Source organism: Puma concolor, chromosome B2, assembly GCF_028749965.1.
Source record: "Puma concolor isolate L17-30 chromosome B2, mPumCon1.1.hap2, whole genome shotgun sequence".
Lineage (NCBI taxonomy): Eukaryota > Metazoa > Chordata > Mammalia > Carnivora > Felidae > Puma > Puma concolor.
In genome coordinates this window covers 94,677,045-94,693,689 of record NC_141671.1, presented here as the reverse complement: position 1 = coordinate 94,693,689, position 16,645 = coordinate 94,677,045, and the positions used below count along the sequence as shown (strand labels likewise).

The 16,645-nt window shown below is 33.5% G+C and overlaps 1 long non-coding RNA gene across 1 annotated transcript; it reads left to right on the top strand.

Annotated features, from left to right (window-relative positions):
- Positions 1-1,004: 1,004 nt before the first annotated feature.
- Positions 1,005-1,971, top strand: LOC147581114 (uncharacterized). The gene is made up of 2 exons (XR_015250849.1): positions 1,005-1,170; positions 1,316-1,971. It is a non-coding gene; the product is annotated as an uncharacterized LOC147581114 (long non-coding RNA).
- The last annotated feature ends 14,674 nt before the right edge of the window (positions 1,972-16,645 follow it).

Below are 16,645 nucleotides of genomic sequence, written 5' to 3'. Positions count from 1 at the left end.
AGGAGTGTATCATTCTTTTTCCTACACCACAAGAATGTCTTTTATCCTTTATACGTCAGTTCAATGAAGTGTTTTGTGTTTCCTTCCTATTCAATGTAAAGCTTCCCTCTGAGTTAATCAAGTATATAGTTGATAATATTGACAAGTATTTTTTTTCTCTCTTCACTTCTGGGCACACGGTTACATGTTCCTGCTCCTTAATGTTAGATGTGGCCATATAAGTTGCTTTGGTAATGAAATGTGAGCACAAGTGATGTGTGCCACTTCTGGATTAAATCTGTGAGAGCCAGAGTATCATTCCTCATACACTTTTTTTCCTGCTCTTTTTACAATCTGTTTATAGTGACAGATTCACTTTCACATAATAAATGCTAGTATAAATAAAATCATACAGTGTGTACAATTTTGTCTAGATTCTTTCATTCTGCACGTTTGATATCCATCAATTTTGTTGAATATCTCTATAGTAAATTTTATGTTGAATAGAATTACATGGTATAGATATAACACCATATATATCTCCTCATTCATCTGTTGATTGACATTGACATTGGATTGGTTCTGATTTTGTCTATTAAATAAGTCTTTTATGAACTTTCATGTACATGTCTTTACATGGGCATATGCTTTCATTTGGATCTATTTTCCAAAGTGGCTGTACTACTTCACTTTGTAGGCAACGATGTATGAGAATTTCAATTCTTCCATATCCTCCTTAAAAATCATACTCGTTAGTGAATTTGCACTTCCCTAAATTTTAGTGATGTTGAACATATTCACAGGTGTTTGTCATCCGTGTATCTTTTCTTATGACGTTTCTGTCCAAATTTTTTTCCCCTAATTTTTATGTTAGCTGTTTGATTTCTTATTATTTGAGTTCCCTACACATTCTGGACACAGTCTGATACAAGATGTGCAAATAATTATATTCTACCCTGTAACTCATCTTTTCTTTTTCATAAGTGTGATATTTCAAGAGCAGGATCTTTTTTTTTTAATTTTGAAGATGTTCTATTTATCAATTTTTTTTTAATGGATTGTGCTTTTGGTGATGTATCTAAGAAATTTTTGTTGCTAAGCCCAAGGTAACAAAGATTTCATTCTATTTTTTTCTCACTGTTTTGCATAGGGTTATGATCCTTTTGAGTGAACATCTGTTTACCGTCCAAGGTATGTATCATTTTTTTTCATACAGACATCCAATTGTTTCAGGAAAATTTATTGAAAAGACTATTCTTTCTCCAATGCCATGCCTTTGAACCTTTATTAAAAAATGAGTTGGCCCTTTCCCTTGGTCTCTTTCCCTTGGTGGTAGTGGCAACAGATTGTGCAGACCTGGCCAAGATTAAGGCTGGAGACCTTCTCAGAAAGAAGGAAGAACTGCTGAAACAGTTGGAAGACCTGAAAGTGGAGCTGTGGCAGGTATGCTTGGGTGGCTCAGTCAGTTAAGTGTTGGCTCAGGTCATGATCTTGTGGTCCATCAGTTCGATTCCCCACTTTGGCTTCCTGCTGTCAGTACAGAGCCCTCCTCAGATCCTCTGTCTCCCTCTCCCTCTGCCCCTACCCTGCTCACTCTCTCTCTCTCTCTCTTTCTCCTAAAAATAAAATAAACATTAAAAAAGAAGAAAGCAGAGATGAGCTGCCCCAGCTGTGCGTCACCAGAGTGACGGGTGCCAGGGCTTCCAAGTTCTCCAAGACCTGAGTTGTTTGCAAATCCTTCGCCTGTGTTCTTACCATCATCAAGCAAACTCAGAAAGAGAAGCTCAGGAAATTCTACAAGGGTAAAAAGTACAAGCCTTTGGATATGTGGCCCAAGAAGACATGCCATGGTCCACCAACTTAACAAGCACTAGGAGAACCTGAAGACCAAGAAGCAGCAGCAAGTATGCGGTCAAGACATGAGCATCGACGTCAATAAAGCACAAACTGAAAAGTAAAATAAAATAAAAAAATAAAAATGAGTTGCCCTTATATATGTCAATCTGTTTCTTTATTTTATATTCCATTTATCTGTTTAATCTATCTTTATGAGAATATCACATGGTCTTGATTACAGTAGCTTTATGATGTGTTTTGAAACAGTAATCCTGCAAATTTGGTCTTATTTTCAACCTTGTTTTGAGTAGCCTCAGCATTTCAAATTTTCATATAAATTTTATTTAAGAAAAAGTTTAATATAAATTTTAGAATCAGCTTGTCAATTTCTACAAAAAAATGCTATGATAATCCTTATTGGAATTGTATTAAATCTACAGATCAATGTGGGAAGGATTGACATCTTAAATATACTGAGTATTCCTACATATTATGCAATATTGTCTCTCCACTTATTCTTACGTATTATTTTGATATTTTTAATTTATTATTGAAGTTTAATTTGAGGACTTTTTATATATTTTCATTCTCTACTTTTAGAAAATAAGAAGTAAAATTGTAATAATTGTTTTAAAGTACTTTTCCTTTAATTCTAATCATGGTGTCACCTCTACTGTACTTTTACTTAACTGATTTTTTTTCCTTATTATGAAGAATATTTCCTTACCTATTTGCATGCCTGTTAATTTTTTAATTATATTCCAGATACTGTAAATTTTATGTTATTAAAAATAATTTAGTGTTTATTTATTTTTGAGAGAGAGAGAGAGAGAGAGAGAGAGGAAGGGAGAGAGAGAACATGAGCAGGGGAGAGGAAGAGAGAAAGGGAGAGAGAGAGAATCCTAAGCAGGCTCCATGCTGTCAGTGCAGAGCCTGACAAGGGGCTAGATCTCACGAACCATGAGATCATGACCCGAGCCAAAATCAAGAGTAGGATGCTTAACCAACTGATCCACCTAGATGCCCCAATAAATTTTAAATCATTGTATTTTCGTATTTCTATAAATGTTCTAGATCTTTGTTCTGGGATTCAGTTAAGTTACTTAGACATAGCTTGTTCCTTTCAGGTCTTAATTTTATTATTGGTTAGGTAGCTGCAGAGCAGTTCCCAGGCAGCTAATTATTTACCATCAATGAAATAAGACTTTCTTGAGTTGTCTATGTATTGCCTCATGAATTATGAATTTTCCATCTTACTGGTGGGAACATATGCTATTCCTGGCCCTAGAGAGCACCAGACACTTTATGGTCTAATTCATTCGGATAGTTCTCTACCCAGTGCCAGGTAATTTTCTCATGTGTATACCCTGATGCGTTTTCTGCTGACCGTTTGAGGGGCATTCTGTAGCTCTCTGGGGTTTTCTTTGCGTGAAGATTTCTTCTCTGTAGTACTTGTACTGGGAACTTTAACAGCTTACGTCTCCTGGAACTTTTAGCTCCATCTCCTCAACTCTTGGAATCTGCCAGGCTCCTCTGTGCAGTTTGTGAGAAAACTCTCCCTCAAATGTAAAAATGATACTGTCATTCCCTTCACCTGAAATCTATTTTATATGGCTTGGCATAACTTATAGGAGTCCTCGTGATTAGATTCTTGCCTACTCCTTCAATCTTACACTGTTCCACTCTGACACATAGAGCAAAGAAACCTAAGCACTGCTCACAACAAAATCTCCTGAGTGAATTTTTATGCAATTTGTTATTTTTATATAGTTTTAGACTTACAGAAAAGTTGCAAGAAATATAGAGATTTCCCGTAACCCCTTCACCAAACTTTCCCTACTGTTAACATTTTATATTACCATAGTACAGTCATCACTACCAGCAAATTAACATTGTCACAATACTACTAAGATAAAATTTTATTCAAATTTTATCAGCCTTTCCACTAATGTCCTTTTTTTCCTGTTATAGACTCCCATCGTTCATTTACTTATTATTTATTCTTAGTTTTATTTAATTAATATTCTTTTTATAGTTGCCAGTTTACTTTTTTTTCATGACCTTGACACTTTTGAAAAACACATGCTAGTTATTTGGAAAACCTTTCCTAATTTGATTTTGATTGATGGTTGTCTCATGTTTAAAATAAGATTGTGCTTTTTGGGAAAGAATACTACATAACTGATATTATGCTGTTTTTAGTGGCTTAGGTCAGAAACTACATGATGTCAAAATATTTTAAGACTGGTGATGTGAGCCTCAATAACTTGCTTAAGTTGGTATCTGCTAGGTTTATCCTTCTTAAGGTTACTACATTTAATACATATCTTGGGGTAGATACTTTGAGACTAAGCAAATATCCTGTTTCTCCTCAAACTTCCACTTACTAATTTTAACAACCCTTCCCAGCCTTGTCTTTAACAATTGCTGCTGTGGTGTTTGCTTAATGTTTGCTTCCTCTTTTTCTCTTTCCTTTCAAAATTTTAAATTGCTGGGGCGCCTGGTTGGCTCAGTCAGTTGAGCGTCTGACTTCAGCTCAGGTCATCATCGCACGGTTAGGGAATTGGAGTGGCGTCAGAGCCTGGACCCTGCTTCAGATTCTGTGTCTCCCTTTATCTCTGCGCCTCCTCTACTTGCTCTCTCTCTTTCTCTTTCTCAATAAGAAATAAACATTTAAAAAGATTGAAATTTTAAAGTGGAATTCTTCTCAGAAAAGGTACTCTTTTTTCCCCTGTTTATTTATGAATTAAATATTTATATTAGTATGAACTCATGGATATTGAATTGCATGGATTGTAATCCAACACTATCATTATTTTATTGTTCCAATTGTTTGGCCATTAGGTTCTACTTTAGGCGGATTCCTGTGTCTTTTTGTCAGGCGTCCATCCTCTTATGAGAACGTTCTTACTTCCTGGCACCCCAAGATGTTTTACGCCTATCTTGTATTTCTCTTGCTACAACCCTGGACTCAACCATTTATTTCAATATGGAACCTTAGTTTTTATTTTTGTTTGTGTTTTGTCTTTTAATGTAAAAGTGTCATTTAGAAGAAAAAAATGGTTTTAGCACTAGTTGTGTGTATGCATGGGTTAGTATACATACATATATTTCTTAGCTCTGTCCACCAACAAGGCTTGGTATTAATAATACCCCAATAACAATGAGCACAAATTAAATATCTGTATCTATATTTAATCTATCAATCAACTATCTATCTAATCTGTTGCCATGCATTTATACGGACACTTCAAATTCCATCATTGGAGCTTTTTCCTTTTCTTATTTACAACTTCCTTTTTAGACAGGTAATCAGCTCTTAGTATCTGTATCTATATATTCACTTAATGCTAGTATATAAATAATTTCATAAATATTTATTCATTCCCTCGATATCTATTTTAATAATTCTATTATATCAATTACAGTATTTATTTATAGGTTCTTTACCTTTAAAAGTTTCTTAGGTTATATGTTGTCTTCCTATTCCCTTTAGTAGAGTTATATTATTGATTTGTAGTTCAGTTAGGTTAACTTTTTACTCTTGTATTCTGTTTTGGGTTTCTCAGCACATGCTGGTAGGTTTTAATTCTGGGTTGGGAGTCAGAGATACACAAAGGCTATACTCAGAGAAATTTCATTGCCTCCTCTCCCTCTTACTTATTCCCATTATTTTCTTCTTTCTACTCTTTTCCACCCACTCCTTGCAGGTAATCATTATCTTTCTGATACATTCTCCATTTCATCTCTCTTACGGTCTCTTTTTCATCATTTATAGTAATTATTTTTTTAGATTAATTCATTAGGCCTGGAACCCTGCTAAATATTTTATATCACTTTGTTCTTCACACACACAAAATAACCTCTGAAATAGTTAATATTTATGTCTCAACTTGATAGGAAACAAAAGCAGTGAGTGTAAGTTGTCAGGGTAGCTACACAAGTGTGTAAAGGCTTGAGCCAGGGCTTATTTGATTTCAGATTTTTGATTAGGTCTCTCATCTTTTTCAACCAAAGATACATTTGCACTGGAGCCTTCAATGACCTCCCAGAGCAGCCAGCTGTCTTTCATTTGCCTTCTTCTTAGCTTTCACCGTATTCTGCTCATACTATTCATATAATATTTTGAATCCCTGTTCTGCCACTGACTATTTATATGACCATGTGTAATATTAGTTAACTTCTGGGGTACCTGGGTAGCTCAGTCAGTTGAGCATCAGACTCTTGATTCAGCTCAGGTCATGAACTCATGGTCCTTGAGATTAAGCCCCACACTGGGCTCTGCACTGACAGCATGGAACCTTCTTGGTATTTTCTCTCTTTCTCTCCCTCTCTTTCTCTCTCTCTCTCTCTCTCTCTCTCTGCCCCTCCCCTGCTTGCTTGCACGTGCTCTCTCTCAAATAAAAAGAAAAAAAAATCTATCTATATATATATATAGATATATATATAGTTAGCTTCTACGAATCTACATTTTTAATCTGTTATAATAACTTCATGTGATTGCTGTGAATAATAAATGAATACTTTTAAACATTTATATCTCATTAGAACATAAAATCTAATAATTGCCAAATATTTAAAACTTAGCCCATGCCCTGTTAATTTATTAGTACTTAGTTAATTAAAAATATATATTTTTGTTTGCAATATGTCATGTTTCTTTCAACTAGGTTCTATGGAATTTGGGGGTCATTCGATTCTCTCTGATGCTTAAAAATTGTCTGGAACACAGAGCTATGCTCAGTATGTGTTTGAAAAGAAATGATTGTATAAAAAAATTAAGGTCTACCTACAGCACTCCAAATGTTAAAAAAGATGAAATATGATTGTTAACCTACCCTGTACTTGAAATTAAAATTTAAAGTGAATATGGAATTAAATATCTGCATTAATATAAATGTTTCTTGGGAAAATAGCATCCTTTTATTAAAAATTGGGTACAATGTAAACTAAATCTGGGTACCAAAACCCCTTTTCCAGTGAAACTTGCATTTTTTTCCTCCTAAATTTAGAAAAAAGAGTTAGCCTTTCTGATAAAGATTTGGAGGTTAATCATTATATACTGCAGGCTCCCTTTCCTCTGGCATCAATGAAACAATAGAGCTCTTTGGTTTGGAGATTCCTAGGCATGGCCACAGACCTGCACAGGATGACATTCTCAAAACTGGCTCTTGAAGAAACCCTGGCATAAGCTGTGAAATACAGTAAAAGCATTCTCTTACCCAGAATTTTTGACTTCACGAGGAATCATCACCACGTAGGTATTTGAACTATCTCCACAAATGTTACCTTCTATGGATTGTTTCAGGACATTTAGCTCCCTGTACAGGGGAGGGGCAAAGAGAAACCAAACCTTCCTACATATTTTATTATATTACACGATAGGGAAATGAAATGACATGTAAATGTGCACTGTGTCTATTTATCTTTTTATTTATTTTATTATTTTGCAGTAGTAAAAGCACCTATGATATAGCTGTCAACGATGAGTTGCTTTTTTTTCTTTTTTCCTCTTTTAATTTGTCTTTTAAACCAAACACATTAGGCCATTCGAGTAGTTCTAAGTAATCAAGATATTGCATTGTGGGACAGGATGGTAACAACAGCTGCAGACGCCAAGCGGGCCAACCGTGGTTGGCAAGTCCTGGCTCAGAGGTGGGCATTACAGGTTCTCCAGTGGCTACAGATCACTGTCAGGTTCATACACGTGGCTCTCTACTTCTTGAGACAGGCTGTGCTGTGTTCACTGACCGTCTCATGGGAACAAAAACAAAAACTGTTTATTAAACAAACAATCTGGTGTGCAGCTATTTGGAAGTGCACTACCAATTCTAGTAAAGTCAGTTGGGTCATTATTGTGTAAAGTGACTTGGGGGATTCAGTGCAATTAAAATTTTAGTTTATTCATAATGCATATTGTTCATAGAAGGAAATTTAACCATGGTACCATTCTAATCCTCAAATGGTAAGGAGGAGTGTAGCTTCATATTCTTATACATGCAAGAAATGCTGTCTAGTATTTCCAAAAACAAAATTACATCTAATTCTAAATACCAAATTAAGTATAAATAGTGTAAAATTTCCTCCCAGTTACCAGTGGGGTTTTATTTCTATCCCCAGATCATGTAGAAATGGTCTTGGCTACCACAAAATATATGCGGAGGACTCTCAGGTCCACACAGGTTACCCCAAAGAGTTTTAAGTTTAAACATTGAATTTAGGTGTTTTTGTAGGTTCTGTGCCAACCCACGGTTACATAGCCATAGCCAAAGTCCAAGATCTGAGCGTTCTACCTCTACAAATGTACTCTGAGGCCAGCCAGGCATATGGAGGGCCTGTCACCCCCATACTTTGCCTGCTGTGGACTTGGTAGGAACCACCCCCCACCCCACCTTTCATATGCAAAGCATTGATGCCGGGTTGGCTCTTTGCAGTTTTTCTTTGCATTTTATTTTATTTGCTTTGCGTGTGTTATTTTTCTTGTTTATTTTTTGTTTCGTTTTGGTTTTGGTTATTAGCCAGTTTTTAGCTTGTTTCCTCCTTTTTTCAAGTACTTCCATGAAAAATTTTAGTTTCAGAGAAATTTTGGAAAGTATCTATTATTATGTAATTGTCAACATACATAAAATGTTAGGAAATTTGATTAATTTGTGAAATATGTGTGTGACTGTGAGAATTATGCCAGAAACATTAATTTTGAAATATTTTTTATCTTTTTTTTGAAACAAAAAATTTTATTCCCACAGTAGGGATAAAAGAGGGATACTAAAAGACAGCTACCAATGATGTAATAATCTTTCCTTAAAATTGTATCCCTTGTTATAAAACTAGAGGGGGGAATAAATAAAGTGGCATTGATGTAGTAAATTTTCTCAAGATAAGAAATATAAAACCATGAATAAAATATTTTGTAGCACACATTTAATCAGTATAAACCCCTAGAGGTACCTAGATGGACTTTTGCTCTAGTTATTGGAATTATAGGAATAAAACATGAGGGAATCCTTCTCACTAAGCATATAATGAGGAAATAATTGAAACTTTAGATGTTATTTAAATTTAACTTTTCTTACTGGTGGAAAAAAAGTCAAAATTATTGGCCAAATTTCACATATTTTAAATGTCTTGTTAACAGAAGAAGGTTGAGGGGCACATGAGTGGCTCATTAGGCTAAGCATCTGACTCTTAATTTTGGCTCAGCTCATGATCTCACAGTTGGTGAGATCCAGCCCCTGTGTCTGTCTCTGCACTGATAGTGCAGAGCCTGCTTGGGTCTCTCTCTCTCTCTCTCTCTCTGCTCCTCCCTGTCTCACATGCATGTACTCTCTCTCTCTCTCTCTCTCTCTCTCCCAAAATAAATAAATAAACATTTGTTTAAAAAGGAGAAGGTTAATAAGAATAAAAATTCTGTCCAGCACTCTACCTTTAATGCTGAGGAATTCATAATTCAAGTATGTGTTCACATATATAACGTTAAAATGATCCTTTTTCATGGCTTTAGAGCAAATTGTATGCACTAATATACAGAATATAAATCACTCATCTCTTCAGGTCATCTAGACACTCAGGTTATTTTTTTATGATCACCAATTGCCATTGTATTACACTTTAGTTATATTCAGAGAAAGAGAGTAGGTGAATGTGTTCTAATCCTACAGGGTAACTTGTGCCTTTCTTATTTTAAAGTAAGAGTAAGTGCTTATTTAAAGTAAAGTGCTTTATTTTTTATTAAGTTTTTACTCTGATTTCACAATGAACCACAAATAAAACTCTTACTAAAAAGTTTTTATTGTTTTTCTGACTTTTCAAGTTCACTTACATATTAAAATACAGTATCTCAATACCCTTCTCATTTATGAATGGGCTTTTAAGTCAGTGAGAATAAATAGCTTGTGTATTAACTCTCATTATAAATAGTAATTGGAGGCCAACGCCTAGCAATGCTGCTAAACATTAGATAATGTAACTGTCTTTAAAATTCTTCCTTTTCCTAGGCTCATTGCCAGGTTTATTAAAAATGTAACTGATTCATCTTTTTTTACTGAGTCTGTCCATTTTTCTCTGGCTAGTTTTTCAAGATCCATTCCAAACGTATGCTTAACTCTCACCAAATACCAACATATTTGAATTATTATCTTTTTTTGAAAAGAATAAAGTTTAAAATATTATTTGTGTTAGGCTATGCACGTACAAATCTTAGGTGTTCAGGTCAGCTAGTTTGCAAAATACTTGGGGCAGTGAAATGTATGAATGTATTTAATGAAAAATTCTTGATGATGATGATAATGGCGATGCCTTTTGCACTGCAATCCTTTCAGAATTTATATTATGAGGTATTCTATACGAATGGTGAGGGATTTTTTTAAGTTTTAAAATGGTGAGTTTATAACTAAGACATACACTAACACAGCTGGCACTGAATTCCTAAACTGTTTACTCTCTAGTGAAAGCAGCACTTTTATAACATCTCTACCTGTGAGCACAGGCCATGCTGTCGCTTCTAACGTCTGCTCCTAGTGAGAAGAAAAAAAAAATGTGGAATTCTTTTTTTTTTTAATATGACACGGTAGGAAACACGATAGATGGTTCATTTGGTTATGAAACATACTCTTAGAATTTCAGATTTCTGGAACTTGTCACAAACCTTGGTAATTATTTCTACTTTCCCCCAAAACTGTCAAAACAATTTTTAAAAAATTCATTTACTCTGTATTAACAGGCTTCAGATTTCATTTTATACAATAGCAAGATAGACCTAGTGACAGATTATATTGTTACATTTTAAGTATTTCATCTCTTCTTTCATCTTCATGTCTTCTCTCCTAATCCTGATCTTTGTTAATAACATCACCATCCTTTCTGTCACTGGAATAAAAACCTTGAAGTCAGGTTTGACCTCCCACTCACCTTCTAACCTTTATATAATCAAGTGCCTATTTCTGACAATTCTACTTCCCTACCCACTTTCTACCTCAACCTCTTATTTCTATCACTACTGGCACACTCCAAGCCTTTTAGTAAGTTTTACCTGGATTGTTCACATTGTCTCAAATATTTTACATGGTTCAAAACTATACTTTCTTATGCTGCAGACAGATTCTTCTTCTTAAATTACATCTTTGATCAAGTAATCTTCCTTTTCTGAAGAAACATAGAATTACTCTCTGCATAGTGTCAAATAAAATGCACCATTCTCAATCTTTTATTCAAGCTATTCAAGTGCCTAATTCCAGCCCAGATTTCATTGTTCCTGTCTTTTACAATTACTTTTACTGGATGTTTTATTGTAAGCAAAATACTTGTTATGGAAATGTGAAAAGTACAAAAAAGAAAATAACCTTGATTTACAATTCCGCTATGAAGAGAAACCCATAACTCATACATTGTTCTAGTACTTTTTGTATAATGAGTGTGTAAAATATATCACCATATAAAGACACAATTTTCCTGCTTACCTCATTTACATTATATTATTTTTCTTAGAAGACTTTATTTTAATTGAATATTATAGTCTAAGCAATGGTTATAAATTATCATAAGGTGCACATTGCTAACCTCGTCATTTTTATTTTGCAAGTCACATTTTCCAAAAGTTTTATTTTATTTCAGTTAGTGGTAGTATGTTGAATTGCTAGCACTCATACACTTGACCTATTGTTTCTTTTTTTTTTTAAGTTTTAATTTATTTCCAGTTAGCATACACTTATATTAGTTTGAGCCGTACAATATAGTGATTCAACAATTGTATATGTTACTCAATGCTCACCAAATTAAGCGTAGTCGCCATCTGTTTGCTTACAACATTATCACAATATTGTGTATATTCCCTATGCTGTGCTTTTTATCTCTGTGGCTTACTTATTTTTATCCAGTTCTTGGAATAGTCCAGTTTTTTCAGCAATGAGCAACATAAAATTTTTCAATTTTTTGTAAAAGAGCAAATAAGGTTTTTTTTAACTGCCATATATTGTATTTATTTTATCTATATGGTTAAACAAAATTGTATTGTGCAAAAAATATCTTGAGGTTAAAAATTGAAACCTAAAATGTTTATCAATAATACTCATGTCAGGGTCCCTGATGGCTTACTCAGTTGGGCATCTGACTTTGGCTCAGTTCATGACCTCACAGTTTATGGGTTCAAACCCCACTTCACGCTATGCCCTGATATCTATGAGCCTGGAGCCTGCTTCAGATACTGTGACTCCCTCTCTCTATGCCTCTCCTCCACTCGCACTCTGCCTATGTCTCTCAAAAATGAATGTGTTAAAAATTGTTTTAATTAAAAATATAGTAATACTCATGTTTTGTTATTTATAGATAGGGGACATAAGTCCTGCATTATTTTTGTACCTGTGTATAACATTTCATATGTGTTTGCTTCATGGTGTTTTGTTGGCCTTATTGCCTTTTTGATTTCTGATTGCCCGAAATTTGATAAAGGTATTTGGTCATGTATCACTTTTATTGTAATTTATCTGAATAACTGGGAGTTTTCAATTTCCTGTATCTCTTCTTCTTTGTTTTTATTTCTTTCCTTTTTTTTCTTCTCCTACTCATAGATGCCTCAATTTTTTTCCACTAAAAAAAGTAACTGATAAGTACTTGAAGTTTAATATATGAAAGATACTCTAAATCAAAGATGCATTTATATAGAACATGAAAAGCAATATGTGTATGCATTTTCTTTGCCTGTTATTATAAAAAATAACTAAATGCATAGAACATAGTAAAGCTTTCCATAAATATTTATGTAATTTTAATCCCCTTTTCATTTGAATAGAATACATCTTAAGAGTATTTTTACTGAAATTACTAGAGATTTTCAAAATATTTTTGTACATGTAAAGATTTCCTAATTATTAGATGAGAAAATGTGTCCCCATACCTTGGAACTTTCTACATTAAGAAAATGAGGAACAGTCCCTTAGCTAAACAATATGTTAAAATAATACCTATAAAAAAACTTCCTTAACACAGAGCTTAATGAGTGGATGCTTGAAAGTTCCCATACTTGGAAATTGGCCCCATGATTCTAAAGCTAACTCTGTCACCACTATTTACATGCTGCTATTTAGTCACTCGGTATAATTGAATTTCACAGTTCTCATCTTTAAATTTAAGGTCAGAGATGTTGCAGGAGTCTTCTTGCTCTAAACAATTTCAATTATATTAAATAATTTCAAATATTAACACTTCACCAGGAAGTTTCTTTGGATTTTTAAATTGATTTTAACTTCCTATTACCTTCATTCTTTATGTTTTCTGTCATCTTCCACTGAGACACACCATAGTTTTTCCTAAGAAAATTTACCCATTCAGTTCCTTTGGAAATTTATTTCATTTATCTCAGATATGTGACTTTAGCTGCTGGACATCTCTAAAAAATTCTGTTTTTTAGTCCAAGTCTTAGAGCTGGTTCCATTCACTAAGTAATGAGCTACCCTCTTGATTCTAAGTTACCTTGCAATATTATAAAATACACATAGGCTGGAAAATGACATCAGCCAAATATTACAGAATATTGAATAAGGAAAAGAGTTGGAGTAAATGGTCTTTTAAGCTCTTACAATGATGACATCATATATTTTTATAATTTGAATTTGTCTTCTTAGTTCTTCACTCTTGCGAAAATTTCCTATAGACATGTGAATTTCACTGTTCCTTATTTTGACATTTGACTGTTTTATCCAGTCAGTAAAATATTAAGCAAACACTAAGTATTTCTCTGTCACTCTGTTTTTGTCAAACAAAAAATAACTAACTCCTGCCTTAGTTAAGTTTAAATATGTTCCTCCCTGTACATACTGCTAGCACTAATGTAGTTAAGACAACATTTTCATATGCTACAGTTGTTCATGCAAAATTAATGAATGTTTTATAATAGGAGTCATTTTATTCAATATTCATATATAAGTTACTCTCTTTTTTCTGGCAAGCCAGAATCTTACTGAATATTGAATAAGAACTTGTCCTACACTGTATATCAAGAATTTTTATGAATTGAGAAAAATGGATACTAAATATATAAAAGTTAGGTAGAAACAGTAAATAATCATTCAGTTTTCTTGGTTGACTTATAATACAAATCTTTGCACATAAAACTTTGAAAGACACGGCAAACAGATTCTCCTTGAGGGACACAAAACTTAGATCTGCTTGTTTTGATTTTCTAATTAAAATTGGTATAAAAATAACACTGCAAGTGCTAGTCATTTTTCTATGTGCTTACGTCAAAATCTGTTCTACTTTATGGTCATAGTGAATCTGAATCCCTGCTGTAAAGTAGAATGTTTAGTTGGACTCTAGGAGAGGAATTATTGTTAGAGATCTAGAAGTCTAATGATTGACGAACCTGACACTCTACCCAGAACTTTTAGATCTGAGTTGATGGCTCTGCTCCTGAAGCAAACACCTTAGGGCAATAGATGGCACTTTCTCTCCAAAGTTTCTGCATATTAGGAGTGAGGTGCACTCTGTCATTTAGAAAAGAGAGATTTCCCTAGCCTCCCAAATCAGGCTATGGTAGCCTCTTTATAAATTATCAACAGATTATAATCTTATATTTACACTTTTAATATTATGCAATCCTTCTCATAACCATTAATCTCTGATGAGTCTTCTTCTAAAGATTTGGCCCCAGAGTGCTTTTTAAAAAATTCTTTTTAAAAAAATGTTTCATGTGATTTCATTGTATAATGTGATTCACGTAAATTATTTGTAAAAATTGTTCATGTATTTGACTACACAGGATAACTTGTTAGAGGGGAAAAATGCACAGTCTAGATCATAACATTTTCAGTATAATTGAAAATTGATGACTGTTATTTAAAAAAATCTACCCACTCTAAAATTGTTTAAAATATAGTTTTATAAACAATTATTGAATCAAAACAAAATAAAACACAAAGTGAAAATAACTCAGAAAATCAGTGAAAAAATTTAGATGAAATATTATGATATACAGACAAAACTCTTAAAGGAAAATGTGTAGTATTTTTTTCAAAGGACGAATGAAAGAGTAAAATAGATGAGCATACTTCACTAAAAATTTTAAATGATCTTGAGCATTAAATTTAGGTAAGTAGAAAAATAATAGTAAAATAGTAAAATAAAATGTGGGAACACTTTTGAGGTAAATTAATTAAGAAACAGTAAACCGAATAAAATCAAAAGCAGGTTTTTAAAAAAATGAATAAAACATACCCTCTGGTAATCTTTTTCAGAGCATGATTAAGATATAATTCACTTACTGCATAATTCTTCTTTTAAAGTATAAAATTCAGGGTATCTGGTTCAGTCTTTAGAGCATGAAACTCTTGATCTTATGTAGTGAGTTTGAGTCCCATGTTGGGCACAGAATTTACATAAAAGGTTAAAGTATAACATTTATTTTTAAATATTTTCATAAGGCTGTGCAACCATCACCACAATCCAATTTAGAACATTTCATTTTCTCTAAAAGAAAACTTCATACACATTAATGGTCACCTCCCATTCTGCCCTCTCCTCCAGGCATGAAAAACCACTAATCTACTTGTTGTCTCTGTAGATTTGCCTCTTCTGGACATTTAATTTAAATGGAATCATACAATATGCAGTCTTTTGTGACTAACTTCTTTCACTTAAATAATGTGTTCAAGGGTCATCTATTGATATCATCATATGATTTTTATTCTTCAGTCTGTTGACTTGATGGAGTACATTAATTGATATTCTTTTTTTTTAAATTTTATTTATTTATTTTGAGAGAGAAAGAGAGAGAGAGAGAGAGAGAGGCAGAGGGAGAGGGAGAGAGAGAGAATCCCAAGCAGGTTCTGCTCTGTCAGCAAGGAGCCCCATGTGGGATTTGAACCCATGAACCATAAGATCATAACCTGAGCTGAAGTTAAGAATTGGACACTTAAAGCGAGCCACCCAGACACTCCAATTGATTTTCAAGTATTGAACCTGCCTGCATATTTATCCTGCTTAGCCACCGTATATAATTCTTTTGACCCATTCTTGGAATCACTTTGCTAATATTTTGTTGAAGATTTTTGCATCTATATTCATGAGAAAGATTCTTTTGTTTTGTTTTTCTCTTTCTTGTAATGTCCTTTGTTTTGGTATTCAGGTGATACTGGCCTCATAGAAAAGGTCATGAAGTATTCTCTCTGCTTCTATGTTCTGGAAGATATTATAGAAAATTTATAAAATTCCTTTCTTAGGTGTTTGGTAGAATTCACTGATTAACCCATTTGGACCTGGTGCTTTCTATTTTGTAGGTAATTGACTATTGATTCAATTAATTTCTTTAATAAATAAAGGGCTATTCAGATATTGTTTCTTCTTGTATGAGTTTTGGTAGATTTTGTCTTTTAAAGAATTGGTCCATTTCATCTAGATTATCAAATTTGTGTACATAAAGTTCTTATTTCTTTATTATCCTTTTGATATACATGGAATCTATAGTAATATTCCCTCCTTTATAATATTCTAATATTTATATAATTTATATTTTTGCTTTTATTCTCTTAGTTAACGTTGCTTACTGATTTTATTGATCTTTTCAAAGAACCATCCTTTGGGTTCACTGAATTTCACTACTGATTTCCTGTTTTCAATTTCATCAATCTGTTCTAATTTTTATCATTTCTTTTGTGTGGGGGATAAGCTTAGGAATCCCCCGGACTTATACCAATGGATTAACAAGGCATAAAGAAATACAAAGTCATAAAATGCTCACACCCCAGTTTGGGTAAAACAGATGGGCACTCCAAGAATAGGGAGGTGCAAAGGCACCCCAAAATAGATAAGGGGTGCAAAGCCCCCAGAATAGACAGGGAGA